General features: G+C 43.3%; 2 long non-coding RNA genes across 3 annotated transcripts in view; both read left to right on the top strand.

Moving 5' to 3' along the window:
- Nucleotides 1-14467, top strand: part of LOC147364302 (uncharacterized) — a 156917-nt gene that overhangs the window by 46020 nt on the left and 96430 nt on the right. The gene's annotated exons all lie outside the window — the stretch shown is intronic.
- The window catches only part of LOC147364305 (uncharacterized), a 75115-nt gene that overhangs the window by 41506 nt on the left and 19142 nt on the right, over nucleotides 1-14467 (top strand). For both annotated transcript variants that reach the window (XR_015134347.1, XR_015134346.1), the window contains exon 3: nucleotides 9726-9854. This is a non-coding gene — a long non-coding RNA (uncharacterized LOC147364305). The remainder of the gene's footprint in view (nucleotides 1-9725; nucleotides 9855-14467) is intronic.

Below are 14467 nucleotides of genomic sequence, written 5' to 3'. Positions count from 1 at the left end.
AAGAAAAACCACAAAGCCAAACTGATATCACTTGAATTGACGCCTATACCAAATCTGGACTTAATACCTGACTTAATTGTAGTTTTGACCTTCCCCAGAAATGTAATTCTAATAAACCACTCTGGAATTTTCTGGTCAGCTCCAATGATGTATTCTGTCACAGAGGCCCACTCTGTTCCCACCTCACTCCCTCACCCCCTAATAGGAGGCAACTGCATGTTAAAATCCTTGTCTTCTTCTTCCTCCCCAGAAGAGGACGTCCTGGCCTAAAAAAAAAAACAAAACTATTTCTTTTCTTTTGTCAATACCTCCCTTACACTATCCTTCTTCTGAGAAGCCAGGATAGCTGGACAGAGGTGGTACCTTGAAGAAGAAAGAAAAGGGGGTGGTGGAGGAAAACAGGCATCCCTACTTGATAAATATTTACATCTTTTTTTTTTTTTATTGTTTAATTTTGAAGTAATTTCAGACTTACAAAGAAGTTGAAAAAATCTTACGAAGTTTCTCTATATCCCTCTCTCAGCTTTTTATATTAGTAACTTAGAAACCATAGCCCAAAGATCAAAACCAGGAAATTAACAGCAATATGATATCATCAGTTAATCTACAGGTTAATTTCATAGAATTAAATTCAAATTTAATTTAAAAGCAAGTCATTGGAATTTTTCCAGTTGTCCCATTAATGTCCTTTTTCTGGTCCAGGATCTAGCCCAGAATCCCAAAGCACATTTAGTTGTCATATTTCCCTAGCTTTCTTGAACCTGGAGTCAGTCTTTGTCTTGCAAGACTGATACTTTTGAAGATTGCTAGCTAGTTATTTTATAGAATGTACAAGAGTTCGGGTTTATCTGATATCTCCTTCTGATTAAATTAAGGTTTTTAATTTTTGGCAAGAATATTGCAGACATTATAGGAGGTGGTGCATGATCAGAAGTTTGTATATTTTCCCCTAGAAAATCATCATAAAAGAAAATATATCCATTTTAACAATTAACAACAATTTTTTAAAATAATGGAAAAAAATGAAGCTCCATCCTGAACCTGTGCTCTATGGGACACTGCTCTGCTTTCTTATACTATCTCTCAACCAGGGGACTCAACATCTCCTTCCCATGGTTCCTTCTTCAAGCCTGGCCACCTAGCATGTGAGGCCTTCTCTTAGGGAGGTGAAGTACTTCAGGAAAGATGTACCATCTCTTGTGAATACACGTCCAAAAAGTAGTAAAAATGGGGCTACCACCTCTAGTGAAATAAAATTTTATTTGGGGAGAAAATTGGAGGTAACAAAATGAATGTGGTTGAAGAAAAATGTCACCTATTTCAGAATATGTAATGTAGAACATGAAAGCCATCCTGTCACCTCCAAGGGAATCATTACATTAGTTTGGTGTATATTCTGAGTTTCCATATGTTAACTTGGAATTTAGTGTTTTCACTTAATGTATCTTGGAGTCAATAACTTTTTAACTGATATTGGAGATGGCACTTGACCTTTTTGATATTCAGTTTCTTTTTGGGGGGATATGGTGGTGGTCACTTGGCTTGTAAGAGTTTCTCTGATTTTGCATCTTGTTCAATATTTTGAGAACATCTGTCTTTATTGACAACCCAATCCTCTTCACAGTTCTCCCACTTTGATTTCTTAACATTGTCCTCCATCCACCCACCACCCAGACCAGCAATCTCCCCTCCATCTCTGCGTACCTTGTCCTCTTTTCAAACCAAATGCTCCTTCCCTTTTCCTGATCTCTTGTCCAGTGTCCCTCTCTGGCTTGTTGGCTTGCTTATCACATGTGGCTCTTTGCTGTCATGCAGATTTGGATCTTTCCTCCCTTCTCTCTGAGTCTTCTTGAAGGATATCTGTACACTTCCTACAACTTCAGCTCTCATACTAATCCCTAACTAGGAATCTGTCTGTGTTAGTTTCCTAGAACTGCCATAACACAGTACCACAAATTGAGTGGTTTAAACCAACAAAATTATTATTAGTTAGTTTAGTTACTTATTCTCTAACACTTTTGGGGGCTTGAACCTGAAATTGAGGTGTTGGCAGGCCTATGTTCTCTCTGATGGCTTTGTGGGAGCTGTGGTAAAATTTTCTGGAAAACAATTTGAAAAGATACATCAAAAACTTATAAATGTACGTATCCTTTGATATAACAATTCCATTTTTAACAATGCATTCTTAAAAAGCAAAGATATACTTATGGACAGAGATTTATTTAGTACAGGGATGTTCATTACAGTGTTGTTTATAATAGTAATGAAAACCTGAAAATGACCTACATGTGAAACAATAGAAAATTGGTAAGATAAATTATGTTTTCCCCATATGACAGAGTACTTAGCAGGCCATACAAATTGCATTGTAGACAAAGTTTTGGATACAGTACATTGCTAAGAAGTTTAAGCAGGCTATAAAGTGTATTCAGTTTGATTGCAACCTGTTATAACTTTGACTTTCCAACTTTCTCTACCCTCAAGAAGCTACATATGCTTTTACATCCTGTGACTCTAGCCCCCATCCAGTTGACTGTAAGAGATCTCTCTTCTAGGAAATTCCCTCCTCTGTCTTGCATCACTTAAGTTTGGAGCTTCACCCCTTTGCAGACTCCCTTGTCTGTTGGAAGCCAGCTTTGCCAGGCTGATATCTCTTCCCTCATGAAGATTTGCAGAAACATGGGCAATAATTGGTTCCCTTAACTCCCTCAAACATAAGTAATACTGAGCTTTGATGCTTAATACAACTTTCCTGAACACTTGGGTGTAATATATGGGAGTGGCAAAGCCAAGAAAGGAAAACTTAGAATACTAGATGTTTGCTCCCAGAAAACTGGTGCTTGGTTCAGTCTCACTTGTGTATCCATGTATCCTTTATTGATTGTTTCTCTGCTTTTCTTCCTAATGGTTACCATTTTGCAAGGACTAGCTATTACTTCTTCTTTAGAGTGTCCTTAAGCTTATCTCCCCTCCCAGGAGTCCTTGCCACCAATCCCTCTGAGGCCTTAGCTATAGGAAATATACTTTGTAGAAATTAATTGCACCTACCCTGAGGATAACAACATTTAGACTATTATGCTGAGTGATTTAGCTTCGTGTCAGAAACCTCCCCATTTCAGGATGAGATCTTATTATTGCATGACCAAAAGGCCATTGAAGAGACCCTTTCCTCTATTCCCCTACTCCCCAGAACAGAGACAATTCGAATACCAGTTATCATTCTGTAATGCAAACATTCCTTGTAGTAATAATAGGAAATATTGTACCTCTGCCCTATGTCTTTGCTCTTTACAAAGAATGTTTAAAAAAAAATTCAGTTTCAACTACATAACATGTATATATATGATATATATAAAAATATATATCTAAACCCCTTGAAGAGACATACCCTAAGATATAATCCGGAGAAGGCAATGGCACCCCACTCCAGTACTCTTGCCTGGAAAATCCCATGGACGGAGGAACCTGGTAGGCTGCAGTCCATGGGGTCGCTAAGAGTTGGACACAACTGAGTGACTTCACTTTCACTTTTCACTTTCATGCATTGGAGAAGGAAATGGCAACCCGCTCCAGTGTTCCTGCCTGGAGAATCCCAGGGATGGTGGAGCCTGATGGGCTGCCGTCTATGGGGTCGCACAGAGTCGGACACGACTGAAGCAACTTAGCAAGATATAATCAGCAATGACCTCTAGATGACAGGTATATTAGCCATCTATTGCTGTGTAACAGATTACCTTAAAATTTAGCAGCTTAAGGCAGTAAGCATTTATTATCTCTCAGTTTCTATGGGTCAGGAATCTAGATGCAGCTTAACCGGGTGTCCTCTGACTCAGGGTTGCTCACAAGGCTGCAGTTAAGGTTGTGGCTGGGTCTTAGTCATCTCAGGGTTCAACAAGGGAAGGATGTATGTGTGTGTGTACACGTGTGTGTGAGAGGAAAAGAAATATTAGTCTTTTGGTAGCCTATTACGTTAGGGGTCTCCAGGACCACCCCAGGTTTGATGATTGGCTAGGAGGGCTCACAGGACTCAGCACGTAGTTGTATTCTCTATAGTTATAGACTGTAAACTATTACAGTGAAAGGCTACAAAGCAAGATCAACAAAGGGAAAATGTGCATGAAGTCTGGAGGAAACTAGGCACACGTTCTCACTTTCAAGAGTCTTCTTCCAGTGGAGGCATGCAGGACACCCTGAATTCCCCCAGTAGTCAGCTGTGACAGTGAGTATGAAATGCTGTCTGTGAGAGACGCTCAGTAAAGTCTCAATGCTCAGAGTTTTTACTGAGGGCTAGTCAAGTAGGCGCCCTCTGCCAGGCTGATATCAAGAGTCCAGACTCTTGGAAGGGAGGCTGATGCTTAGCATAAAAATATTGCTTGCACAAACAGTTTAGTCACAGTGAGCCCTTCTCATCAGGGAATAGTAGGAACCTTTCCTCCTGAAAGCCAGGCTCCCAGATGCTGGCCAAGGGCCAGACTTGCAAGCAGCCCTTTGTAAGGATGACAGTCTCAGGCCAGCTGTATTAACTCTTTTCTGCACATCTAATCTGGGAAGTGATATCCATGACTTTTTCTATATTCTGCTCTATATAAGTGATTCTCTAGGTTCAGCCCATAGTCATGGAGGGAATTTCAAAAGATGTGACTGCCAGGAGGAAGGAACTTTGGGCCCTCTTAGAACCTGACCACTAGAAAAGGAGTCTCAGCTTTTCTCATCAATATTTTCTATCTTCTCTCTAATGATCCAAAGCACTTCTATGATAAGAAAAGCTATTTGGAAACCATGATTAACTATATATATAGCAGTATGTATGTGGTAGAAAAAGCAATATATTCCTTGTGGAAGAAAACTAGGATTTCTTTAGGCTCCACCTACACTCAAGTGTAGATTCTTATGGCCTAATAACTCTTGTTGGTATTTGAGATGGTGAAGTTACCTGGGAAGAAAAGTTGCAATGTTTCTAGTTATAAGAATAAAGGCAGGCTTAAGGAAAGTGTTTAGTATTTTAGAGACAGCTTCAGTAGTGGCAGGAGACCTGAAGTAGATAGTAATTTGTTAAATGGCAGGCTGTGGAGGTGAGGGGAAACCTCACCAGGCTCCAGAAAGCTTTAGACTGAGGCAAATGTTATGCCTGGAGATATTTGGCAAAAACCCATGCAGGTCACTGATAGATGCATGTATGCCGGGCAGGGTGAGGAGGCCTGGGGAGGATGGAGCTAGGAGCGATGGTGTTTCCAGGGCTGCTCTGGCAGGAAGAGATGAGGAAGAAGGAACTTCTCCCCTCTCTCCTGACCTCAGGACTTCAGAGAGGAAGTGAGCCTGGCCCAGGAGAAGATGGACCTCTCGTAGCATAAGTGAAGGTGGCTGCCTGATGGTCTCTTGTCCATGGTGGGAAGGATGCCCACTGACCTTCAGAGGTGGACAGTGGCATGGCAGTTGGGAATACTCTGCTGTTGGGTATGTGGTCACACAGAGGGCATTAGAACAGCATCTGGGTCACAGCTGGGCATTTAGTGAGGGAAGGAGAGAGGGAGAGAAAGAGAGAAGTGATAAATGAAGAAACATATAACGTACTCTGGAGGCCATTAAGAAGGCCTCCTCCAAATATGTTCTTTTCTGTACGCACAATTGAAATAGTCTAATATTTCTAATTTTATTGTGTTTATTTATTTACTTTTGGGTCTGTTTCTCCCCACCATTAATGTAAGCTCTCTGAGGGCAGGGGTTGTGTCTGTGTTGTGCCTGGCATAAACTAGACAGTCAATTAATGCTATACAATTGAATTAAAAAACACATTGATGCCAATACTTCACATTCATTGCCTTGCTTCTGTTCTTATTGGTATTTGAAAACAGCTGCATATGTTTGCCTTTCAACTTGGTGGATTGCATCTGTAGCCTCCATGAACTTTAAAAAACAGATCTGTCAATATTATGCTAAATGAAGGAAGCCAGATGCCAAAGGCCACATATGGTGTGATTCCATTCATATGAATGTCCAGAGCGGGGCAGGTCCACACACAGAGAAAGCAGATTAGTGATTGCCAGGGGCTGCAGAGAGGGAAGAGGGAGTGACTGCTCATGGGTGTGGGGTTTCCTTTTTGGAGTAACAAAAATACTCTCGAATTAGATAATAGCAATGGTTGTACAACTCTGAAGATCTTAAAAACCACCAAATTGTACACTTTAAAGGGGAGAATTTTATGGTATGTGAATTATATCTTAACAAAGTTGTTAATAAAAAATACAGATCTGTCATTAATTTCCCCTGAGGCAGGGTGAGTATTTCTTTTCCTGTGGTTCCACAGATAAATAAAACAAGGCTCGCGGGCAGTGTGGTGTGATGGAAGTAATGTAGGCACCGGAGTCAGACACACCCAGATCTGTAGCCAGGCTCCTTACCACCGTGTGTCCCTGGGCAGGTTACTGTTCTGACCTCCTGAAGCCTCATTTCCCTGCTTTGAAAAAATGGGTATTCTAACTTTAAGATGTGGGACCATGTGAAGGTCAACGTCATTAACCCACATGAAATGCCCAGCCCTGGGCTTGACAGCTTGACAATGAGCTTGGTCCTCTTCTCTCCTCCTCCTCCTTCAGCAGAGCTGCAGAGTGGCCAGGTGAGTGGCAGAGTGAGTAATTAGAATCTGATTACTGAGATAGGATCCATTTTGTAGCATCCAGAATGTGACCAGTCTGCCTCCTGAAGCCCCTTTGTCTGCACTGGTTCAGCATTGTTCTGTCCACGATTTGCCATGGGAGGTCACCGTCCCTTAGCCTCCTTTCTCATCAGATCCAGAACAAAGGCCCTGCAAATGTCACTGAGCACAGCCACCAGGGCCTTGTCACTGCTCTGGAGACGGGTGCTCTGTCTGTGTCCTTTCCGAGAAAGAAGGGGGTGGCCAGACAGAACTCATTCCACTGATTCTTTGTTGGCTGGGCAGTTCTGCAAATGTTTAATAATTGTCCTCTGGGACATAAAAAGCCCTGAAATGTGGTGTGTGCTAACATCCATGGTGTGCTTTCCCCATGGCTGACTTAAAGCCATCGGTGTGATATCGCTGAATATGGAGTTGGGAAGAGATGCACCCAGTCAGTTATCTCAAGATGAGGGAATGGGTTCTGGCATATTTTTGTCTTTACAGGATAGTTACACCATCAAGACTCAGCAGAGTTTATAGGTAGCTTCTAGCATGACTGCTCAGGGAGGAAGGGGTTTCCTGGTGTGAATTTTCAAAGCTTGGTACCTCTGTTGGCCCTTTTGCCTCTTGAGAACTCAGCATAGAAGATACCAAACTGTGAGCTTGCAGCTAGGGCTGGGGATCTGCACAGGGATTTATTGGAGAGTAGTGGAGGGGTGGCTGTGAGTCCAAGGTAAGCCTCTTCAGGAGAGGGAATTTTGACCATGTGTGAAGTTGTCAGCACATTGAGGCCACTTGGAAAGACTCAGACACTATCTCTTACAGCCTGATGTGTGTGCAGATTTGACAAGGTCAGAGTCACACAGCTAAGGTCAAAGGATTATAGGATGCATGTTAAGGAGAAAAGCAAAGATGTCTGGCAAGTTGGCATCCTTACAAACAGAAGCTTTGTAAACCTAAACTAATGAAGTCTCCACTCCTCTGGAGGGCTGACCCATCTCAGTTTGGGTGACAGGTTAGATAGAATGCATTCCTGGAAGCAAAAGCACATATTGATCAAGCTTATTATGGAAATAATCTTGAATTCTGGGGCTCTTTAGAGTTTTTAGGATGGAATGTTAGCTGGGGAGGAAAGTGTGCTGTTGTTTGCCATGAGTATACTGAATGAGTTCATGCTCTTCTGGTCAAGAATAGTGGGTTAGTTAGAGTAATCTAGCTGCTATAACAAACCAGCCATTTAATGCAAACATTTTATTTCTTAGGACTTCCCTCTGATTGGCTAAAAGTGGGGTGGCTCTATCTCCTGTAGGCATTTAGAGATCCAGGTTGACAGAAGCTCTGGTAATTTTCATTATATGGGTCCTAACATGGTTTTTCCAGTGGTCATGTACGGATGTGAGAGTTGGACTGTGAACAAAGCTGAGCGCCGAAGAATTGATGCTTTTGAACTGTGGTGTTGGAGAAGACTCTTGAGAGTCCCTTGGACTGCAAGGAAATCCAACCAGTCCATTCTAAAGGAGATCAGTCCTGGGTGTTCTTTGGAAGGAATGATGCTAAAGCTGAAACTCCAATACTTTGGCCACCTCATGCGAAGAGTTGACTCATTGGAAAAGACTCTGATGCTGGGAGGGATTGGGGGCAGGAGGAGAAGGGGATGACAGAGGATGAGATGGCTGGATGGCATCACTGACTCAATGGACGTGAGTTTGAGTGAACTCCAGGAGTTGGTGATGGATAGGGAGGCCTGGTGTGCTGCGGTTCATGGGGTCGCAAAGAGTTGGACACGACTGAGCGACTGAACTGAACTGAACTGAACATGGCCTTACCATTGATACCAGGCCAGTAAATAAGGGAAGAACAAGTAGAGAAGCACATCTGCTTTTGAACCACATCCATCCCTCTCATGTTCTTGATTGGCCCCCTTTGGCAAGAGGATGAGTTTCTTGAACTGGGCGACTATTAATTGAAAACCCTCTGCACTTATGCCGAGCTCTTTGATTTTTAGATCACCAGGTTGTCTCCAGCTAGACAGCCACTTCCTAGGAACAAGTCTACACTACAGGGAGGAGCAAATTCTTTGGTATGCAGCAGGCTCTGTGTGCCGTAGACAAGAACAATTCTGTGGTCAGCCTGGTGCTGACAAAGAGCTTTCTTTTGCCAACAGTGTCTTTACTTGGATTGGGCAAGTTAGCATTTTGTCTCACATTTCCTTTCCAGAGGGAAGTTGGGCTAGTAAAAAAGCATGACACTATTGTGTCAATAGGGCGCCAATAATTGCATTCGGTCTCTGCTCCCCCAGGCGGACAGTTCTCAGAGGATGTGGGAGCACTGGGTGGGGAAACTAAACTGAAGGAGCACTTCTTTCAGCACTGGGGGAGCCCTTAGATGAAACCATCCCCCTTCTATAGCAACCTCTCTGATTCTTTGATTCCTAAAGAGTCATGTCTGACTCTTTGCGACCCCATGACTGTAGCCCATCAGGCTCCTCTGTCCATAGAATTCTCCAGCAAGAATACTGGAGTGAGCTGCATTTCCTTCTCCAGGGGATCTTTCCCACCCAGGAATCAAACCCTGGTCTCCTGCATTGGAAGGCAGGTTCTTTACCATCTGAGCCATCGGGGAAGCCCAATAGGCTCCTCTTAATCCACTGATGTAGTTATTTACTGCCCTGGGGGTTTTAATTGAAGCCAGCCTGAATAACAATTAAGGCCTCCTAGAAGCTGTTGGGACAAATAAGGTATTGTTGGCCCACCAACCCCCAACAACTAGAGCTACTTGCTATGAATTCAGACCTCATCTTTTCATGCCTAGAGATTTCTGAAGATTTATGTCTCCAAGTTCAAGCCTTGAGAGATAATAAACAGTAGATGAATGTATTGAAAACTAACTTTTTGGCCAGAGGGAACATCTATGCCTCCATGCTTTGCATATGCAGCAGGAAAGTGACTCACTTCACTTGTTCTCATTTTACAAAAAAGCAGACATAATTTAGCAGGTGACAATCGGTTGCCAAGTCTCTATTCTAGGTGCAGGGGCATTGTTCTAGCAGCTGACTCTATTTGCCATCTCTGACTTTTCTATCATTTTACAGGTCTTGATAGGGTCAAATGATTCATCTGAAGCCATAAAATTGGTTAGTAAGAGTCACCAGAACACAAGACTCTTGACTTCCTAGGTGTGCATCTTGTGACCCTCTTATCATCACCTGGGTGAGCTGATGGTAAGTAATTTTGTTCCAGGCTAAACTGCAGAAAATTCCTTGACTTCCTGTATCTCTTTGATAAAGAGTTGACCCTCAGTTTGGGCTATAGCATAGGAATAAGGAGATTGTTCCTTTTCTTTTGGAACCTTCCCTGCTGAGTCACCTGCCACTTTTGAGAATGTAACAGAGTCAGCAATGCCTGTGGAAAATTCTTCTTTGTCGGCAGAGAAAATATGGTATTTAGCTAAAGCAGGATGTTCCCCAAAGACTTTATAGGAGTTACAGAGTGCCTGAGGTGGGTGGGAGCTCCATGGATCAAGGTATCACATAGTAGTTGGGTGAATTTTTCCATGGCTGAATTCCAGGAAAATTTCCCCTGATATGATTTCTATTGTTCAAAGTAAGCCTGTTCCTGCCCAGGGCTTATGAGAGTGGGCATGTCCAGATGGGTGGGTGGAGAGGTACTTGGGAGGAGAGATTATTTTTTTCTCATTAAGAGCCAGTTTATTCCACTAGTTCCTGAGCTCACTTTGCCCTATAGTTGGGAGAAGGGTGTGTGCCTCCCTGCTGAGCTTTTAATCTGAACTTCAAAGCTTTACAAAGCAGGCTCCTGTATCTTTTTTCCTGCTTGGTCTCCATGGAAAACTGATGAGGTCTAACCTCCTTCCAAAGTGTCCACAGCAAAATATCTACTCAGAGCGCTGTGGACCTGATGTGAGTCCAGGGAGAATGGATCTTGGGCCACTTGTTTGAACAACTTTACTTCATGTCTATTAATTATTTTTTCAAAGATATCATAAAGAGTCTGATTTCTATAACTATGACTATTTAAGGATTATTGAAAGGATTTATAGAAAGTGATGAGAAATTTGAAATCCAGTTCAGTTCAGTCACTCAGTCTCCGACTCTTTGCAACCCCATGAACCGCAGCACGCCAGGCCTCCCTGTCCATCACCAACTCCCGGAGTCCACCCAAACCCATGTCCACTGAGTTGGTGATGCCATCTAACCATCTCATCCTCTGTTGTCCCCTTCTCCTCCTGCTCTCAGTTTTTCTGAGCATCAGGGTTTTTTCAAATGAGTTGGCTGTTCGCATCAGGTGGCCAAAGTATTGGAGTTTGAGCTTCAACATCAGTCCTTCCAATGAACACCCAGGACTGATCTCATTTAGGATGGACTGGTTGGATCTCCTTGCAGTCCAAGGGACTCTCAAGAGTCTTCTCCAACACCACAGTTTAAAAGCATCAATTCTTTGGTGCTCAGCTTTCTTTATAGTCCAACTCTCACATCCATACATGACCACTGGAAAAACTGTAGTCTTGACTAGACCTTTGTGGACAAAGTAATGTCTCTGCTTTTGAATATGCTATCTAGGTTGGTCATAACTTTCCTTCCAAGGAGTAAGTGTCTTTTAATTTCATGGCTGCAGTCACCATCAGCAGTGATTTTGGAGCCCAGAAAAATAAAGTCAGCCAGTTTCCCCATCAATTTTCCATGAAAGTGATGGGACCGGATGCCATGATCTTCGTTTTCTGAATGTTGAGCTTTAAGCCAACTTTTTCACTCCCCTCTTTCACCTTCATCAAGAGGCTTTTTAGTTCCTCTTCACTTTCTGCCATAAGGGTGGTGTCATCTGTATATCTGAGGTTATTGATATTTCTCCCGGCAATCTTGATTCCAGCTTGTGCTCCATCCAGCCCAGTGTTTCTCATGATGTACTCTGCATATAAGTTAAATAAGCAGGGTGACAATATACAGGCTTGATGTACTCCTTTTCCTATTTGGAACCAGTCTGTTGTTCTAACTGTTGCTTCCTGACCTGTATACAGGTTTCTCAGGAGGCAGGTCAGGTGGTCTGATATTCCCATCTCTTTCAGAATTTTCCACAGTTTATTGTGATCCACATAGTCAAAGGCTTTGGCATAGTCAATAAAGCAGAAATAGATGTTTTTCTGGAACTCTCTTGCTTTTTCGATGATCCAGTGGATGTTGGCAATTTGCTCTCTGGTTCCTCTGCCTTTTCTAAAACCAGCTTGAACATGTGGAATTTCATGGTTCACATATTGCTGAAGCCTGGCTTAGAGAATTTTGAGCATTACTTTACTAGCGTGTGAGATGAGTACAATTGTGCGGTAGTTTGAGTATTCTTTGGCATTGCCTTTCTTTGGAATTGGAATGAAAACTGACCTTTTCCAGTCCTGAGGCCACTGCTGAGTTTTCCAAATTTTCTGACATATTGAGTGCAACACTTTCACAGCATCATCTTTTAGGATTTGAAATAGCTCAACTGGAATTCCATCATCTCTTCTAGCTTTGTTCATTGTGATGCTTCCTAAGGCCCACTTGACTTTGCACACCAGGATGTCTGGCTCTAGGTGAATGATCCCACCATTGTGATTATTTGGGTCATGAAGATCTTTTTTGTACAGTTCCTCTGTGTATTCTTGTCACCTCTTCTTAAAATCTTCTGCTTCTGTTAGGTCCATAACATTTCTGTCCTTTATTGTGCCCATCTTTGCATGAAATGTTCCCTTGTTATCTCTGATTTTCTTGAAGAGATCTCTAGTTGTTCTTATTCTATTGTTTTCCTCTATTTCTTTGCACTGATCACTGAGGAAGGCTTTCTTATCTCTCCTTGCTATTCTTTGGAACTCTGCATTCAAATGGGTGTATCTTTCCTTTTCTCCTTTGCTTTTCACTTCTCTTCTTTTCACAGCTATTTGTAAGGCCTCCTCAGACAGCCACTTTGCTTTTTAGCATTTCTTTTTCTTGGGGATGGTCTTGATTCCTGTCTCCTGTACAATATCACGAACCTCCGTCCATAGTTCATCAGGTACTCTGTCTATCAGATCTAGTCCCTTAAATCTATTTCTCACTTCCAGTGTATAATCATAAGGGATTTGATTTAGGTCATACCTGAATGGTCTAGTGGTCTTCCCTACTTTCTTCAACTTAAGTCTGAATTTGGCAATAAGGAGTTCATGATCTGAGCCACAGTCAGCTCCCGGTCTTGTTTTTGCTGACTGTATAGAGCTTCTCCATCTTTGGCTGCAAAGAATATAATCAGTCTGTTTTCAGTGTTGACCATCTGGTGATGTCCATGTGTAGAGTCTTCTCTTGTGTTGTTGGAAGAGGGTGTTTTCTATGACCAGTGCATTCTCTTGGTAGAACTCTATTAGCCTTTGCCCTGCTTCAAATGCCTCTACCCACGGGGCATTGTTCTAAGAAGCCCATTATTGGTCATTAGAAAGCTTGATGGAGCAGGAATTGTTCGGCTGGGCCCAAACCTCCTTTCCCCACCCTGAACATTGCCCACGGAAAGATCCTGTGCAGGCCTGTGGCGTCTGGGCTTTCTGCCAGAGAACATTCTCTGGTAGTGCTTTCTGGGGGAAGACTTGAAATGCTGAGGAATTAACACTCCAGGAACAACCCTCAGCCAATGAGGGACAGGAGTTGGTGGGTGACTTCCCTAGCTTCCTTGCTTACAATGACCAATTCTGAGGTGGTTTCTACATAGTCTTGAAGATGGTCCCCGTGGGGTGGAGCCTCAGCTATGTGCAGTCATAAATTTCTCAGTGATGCCCCTTAACTGGCTTACTGCCTGCTGGTTTCAATTTCCAGCTCTGTCACAGTGTATGCTTGTTGCTGGCTGTTCAGCCGCTTAGCCACGTCTGACTTTTTGTGGCCCCATGGAGTAGGTTCCTCTGTTCATTTCCCTGGCAAGAATGCTGAAGTGGGTTTCCATTCCCTTCTCCAGGGGATCTTCCTGACTCAGGAATTGAACCCACATCTCCTGCACTGACAGGTGAATTCTTACCACTGAGCCCCCGGGGAAGCCCCCGCTGTGTGCTGGTCATCTCCAAATAAACACTTGAATTCAAATCCTGGTCTCAGCCTCATAAGGAAACCCAAATTAGACTTGACAAATGTCTAGTCTTTTCCTGCCAGAGATAGAGTGTCTGAAAGATGGAGGAGGTGGTTAGAACCACTGTGGAGGGCTCACAGGGTCACATGTGCTGACCTGTGAGCACTTGCTGAGGTCCAGAGCCTTCTCCTCTCTCTGCTGTTGGTAGACAGATACATGTCTGTCCAGCTGGGGGCTGAACTTCTCTGCGGTGGGAGAGTACAGTGCCACAAGGTAGACGAAGTAAGAATAGCAACTTGATGGGGAAACAGATTGACCTGCAGAGTCAATATTATTACGAAACAGCATTTGCCCTTCCCTGGCAGTGACACAGGACAAGTGTTGGCCACAGGGGCCACCGGAACAACCCCCACTGTGTGTATTGAAATACCAGGTGGTGTCTGGATCAGCTAAGAGGATCAGCTGAGTCTTGGTGGGAGGTTCCAAGCAGCTGGCTGCTTTGGAAAGGAGAGGGACTTGTGGTGCTCTGGTGCTCTCTCAGCTGGGGTGGATGGGAGGAGAGGGTATGACCGAGGTAATCTCTGGTCTGGAGGGGCACACAGTTTCTTTTCCTTGTGAAGACTGGTGTCCCTCATTCCCTTTGGTGCCTAGAGAAACTATCTCTCAGGAAATGCCAAGTAGGGGGCCCACTGGCTTTGTTCCCTGGTGCACAGAGTATTAACTCTGAGTTGACACTGTACTGTTTCATAGGCTTGAGTCCATACTG

This window comes from Bos grunniens, chromosome 10 (genome assembly GCF_055505025.1).
Source record: "Bos grunniens cultivar Pamir isolate PY7600 chromosome 10, Bosgru_T2T1.0, whole genome shotgun sequence".
Lineage (NCBI taxonomy): Eukaryota > Metazoa > Chordata > Mammalia > Artiodactyla > Bovidae > Bos > Bos grunniens.
The sequence above is the reverse complement of the archived record's forward strand: the minus strand, read 5'-3'. Positions and strand labels throughout refer to the sequence as shown.